The 3918-nt window shown below is 47.0% G+C and overlaps 1 pseudogene across 1 annotated transcript; it reads left to right on the forward strand.

Annotated features, from left to right (window-relative positions):
* Positions 1–837: 837 nt before the first annotated feature.
* On the forward strand, positions 838–1723 carry LOC104996934 (annotated as a pseudogene). Its single transcript, XR_826262.1, has one exon. The product of XR_826262.1 is annotated as a ferritin light chain pseudogene (transcript).
* The last annotated feature ends 2195 nt before the right edge of the window (positions 1724–3918 follow it).

Here is a 3918-nt window from a genome sequence, read left to right on the forward strand (position 1 = left end):
AGCACCACAGCTTAACACAATGCACACGAATGCTAATCTTCCGCTTGTATTTGTCTGCTGAATAAATTAGGTTAAGAGTCTGATTATCATTTTGAGGTGATAAAATTGCGCTGGATGAACAACTGGGAATATACAGAAAACTACTGAACTGTGCGCTAGACGAGGGTAGAGCTTACATTATGCAAATTATCTCCCAAAAGCTGTTATTAAAATTTTTTCTATAGCAAATTATTTTTTTAAAAAACAGTAATTTCTTAATTTTTTTACATCTAAAATGGCAACCCACTCCAGTGTTCTTGCCTGGAGAATCCCAGGGACGGGGGAGCCTGGTGGGCTGCCGTCTATGGTGTCGCACAGAGTCGGACACGACTGAAGCGACTTAGCAGCAGCAGCAGCAGCATGTAATAAAATGCCGTTATCTAACACTGGTGAATGGAAACACTAAGGACTGCCGTAACTAGGCTTCTAAGTCGTATCCAACTCTTTGTGACCCACGGGCTGCAGCGCACCAGGCTCCTCTGTCCTCTACTACCTCCTGGAGTTTGCTCAAACTCATGTCCAGTGAGTTGGTGATGTTATCTAATCATCTCGTCCTCTGCTGTCCCCACCACCTTCTCCTCCTGCCCTAATCATTCTCAGCACCAGGGTTTTTTCCAATTAGCTAGCTCTTCATATCATGTGGCCAAAGTATTAGAGCTTCAGCATCAGTTCTTCCAATGGATATTTGGGGTTGATTTCCTTTAGGATTGACTAGTTTGACTTCCTTGCTGTCCAAGGGACTCTCAAGAATCTTCTCCAGCACCACAGTTTAAAAGCATCAGAAGTGCGCTCGGCGGCCCCGCGGATCTGTCTCTTGCTTCAACAGTGTTTGGACGGAACAGACCCAGGGACTCCCCTTGCTCCAGCCTCCGACCTCCCCCCAACCCTTTTTCCAGTCGCAACCTTCGGAGTCAGCCACTCAGCTGTCCGCGATCACTGGGACGAGCCACCATTTTTTAACTCCTTATTATTACCGACCAATCATGAGCTCCCAGATTCGTCAGAATTATTCTACTGAGGTGGAGGCGGCCATCAACCGCCTGGTTAACATGCAACTGCGGGCCTCCTGCACCTACCTCTCTCTGGGCTTCTATTTCGACGGCGACGATGTGGCCCTGGAGGGTGTGGGTCACTTTTTTCGCGAACTGGCCAAGGACAAGTGCAAGGGCGCGGAGCGTCTCTTGAAACTGCAAAACCAGCGTGGCGGCTGCGCCCTCTTCCTGGACGTGCAGAAGCCATCTCAAGATGAGTGGGGTAAAACCCAGGACACTACGGAGGCCGCCCTTCTCGTAAAGAAGAACCTGAATCAAGCCCTGTTGGATCTGCATGGCCTGGCTTCTGCCCGCGGAGACCCCCACATCTGTGACTTCCTGGAGAACCACTTCCTAGATGAGGAAGTGAAACTCATCAAGAAGATGGGTGACCACCTGACCAACCTCCGCAGGCTGGCTGGTCCCCAGGCTGGGTTGGGCGAGTATCTCTTCGAAAGGCTCACCCTCAAGCACGACTAGGAGCTTCTGGAGACCAGTGGCCAATGAAGAACCCACCTAACATCAGGGCTGCCTGAAGCCCCTCTCTGCAGCTACTAGGCAGCTTTTTTAACACCCTGGAGCCCTCTCTCAAGCCTTGGACCATATGGAAACAATAAAGCTTTTTGCAGCATAAAAAATAAAATAAAATAAAAGCATCAATTCTTCGGGCTCAGCCTTCTTTACGGTCCAACTCTCACATCCATACATGACTACTGGAAAAACTATAGCTTTGACTTTATGGATCTTTGTCAGCAGAGTGATGTCTCTGCTTTTTAATGTGCTATCTAGGTTTGTCACAGCTTTCCTTCCAGGGAGCAAATGCCTTTTAATTTCATGGCTGCAGTCACCTTCCACAGTGATTGTAGAGCCCGAGAAAAGAAAATCTGTCACTGCCTCCACTTTTTCCCTTTCTATTTGCCATGAAGTGACAGGATCAGATGCCATGATCTTAGTTTTTGAACGCTGAGTTTTAAGCCAGCCTTTTCACCCTTCTCTTTCACCTTCACCAAGAGGCTATTTAGTTTCTCTGTACTTTCTGTCATTACAGTGGTTATCATCTGCATATCTGAGGTTGATATTTCTCCCAGCAATCTTGATTCCAGCTTGGGATTCATTCAGCCTGGTATTTCTCAGGATGTACTCTACATATAAAATAAATAAGTAGGGTTACAATATCCAGCATTGTCATACTCCTTTCCCAATTTTGAGACAGTCTGTTGTTCCATGTCTGGTTCAAACTGCTGCTTCTTGATCCACATACAGTTTTCTCAGGAGGCAAGTAAGGCGGTGTAGTATTCCCATATCTTTAAGAATTTTCCAGTTTGTTGTGATCCACACAGTCAAAGGCTTTAGCCTAGTCAATGAAGCAGAAGCAGATATTTTTCTGGAATTTCCTTGCTGTCTCTATGATCCAATGGATGTTGGCAATTTGATTTCTGGTTCCTCTGCTTTTCCTAAATCCAGCTTGAACATCTGGAAGTTCCAGCTTCATGTACTGCTGAAGACTAGCTTGAAGGATTTTGAACATTACCTTATTTGCATGTGAAATGAACGCAATTGTGCAGTAGTTTGAACATTCTTTGGCATTGTTCTTTGGGACTGGAATGAAAACTGACCTTTTCCAGTCCTGTGGCCACTACCGAGTTTTTCAAATTTGCTGGCATATTAAGTACAGCACTTCGACAGCATCATCTTTTAGGATTTAAAATAGCTGGGCTGGAATCCCACCACCCCCACTTGCTCTGTTTGTTGTGAAGCTTCCCAAGGACCACTTGACTTGGCACTCTAGGACGTCCGGCTCTGGGTGAGTGATCACACCATCCTGGTTATCCAGGTCATTAAGACCTTTTTTTGTACAGTTCTTCTGTGTATTCTTGCCACCTCTTCTTAATATCTTCTGCTCCTGTAGGTCCATACCATTTCTGTCCTTTATTCTGCCCATCCTTGCATGAAATATTCCCTTGATATCTGCAATTTTCTTGAAGAGATCTCTAGTCTTTCCAATTCTATTGTTTTCCTCTATTACTTTGCATTGTTCACTTAAGAAGACTTTCTTATCTCTCCTTGCTATTTTCTGGAACTCTGCATTCAGTTGGGAATATCTTCTTCTCCTTTGCCTCTCGCTTTTCTTTCCTCAGCTATTTGTAAAGCTTCCTCAGACTATCGCTTTGCCCTGTTGCATGTCTTTTTCTTGAGGATGCTTTTGGTCACCACCTCCTGTACAAAGTTACAAACCTCCATCCATAGTTCTTCAGGCACTCTGTCTATTAGATCTAATCCCTTGAATCTATTCATCACCTCCACTGCATAATCGTAAGGGATTTGATAAATCACCCCAAACAGAGTGGCCTAAACCTCCACCTGCCTCAGCCTCTGTGGGCTGCAGATCTGGACTGGGCACAGCTCTGCTCCATGGTGTCTGGGGTCTTGGCTGAGAAGCGAGAAGAGTAGAACGCAGAGTCACCTGCCATTCACTGGCAGAAACACCTGCCAGTGTTTCTCGCCTGCCGGGAGGCTGCTGACTGGGGCCTCAGGATGGCTCGTTTAGGGCCTTGCCACATGCTCTTCCTGCAAGAGCTGGCTGACCTTCACAGCACGGTGCTGGCTTTCCCCACAGCAAGTGTCCTCAAAGAGAAGCCAGGCGAAAACTGGACCGTGTTTTTAAGATCTAGCTTGGAAGTCACACAGCATCACTTCTGCCATACCAGCGGGTGAGGTGGGTCACACACCTGGCCCTGGGGTCACAGAGAAGGAGCAGAGACTTGCCTCCTGGCCAAGTCCCATAGTGAGGCCGTCTGCAGGACGGGAGGCGCCACTGGGGCCACTGAGGAGAACAGAGTCTGTAATG

Source organism: Bison bison, unplaced genomic scaffold, assembly GCF_000754665.1.
Source record: "Bison bison bison isolate TAMUID 2011002044 unplaced genomic scaffold, Bison_UMD1.0 scf7180017864302, whole genome shotgun sequence".
NCBI classification, from domain to species: domain Eukaryota; kingdom Metazoa; phylum Chordata; class Mammalia; order Artiodactyla; family Bovidae; genus Bison; species Bison bison.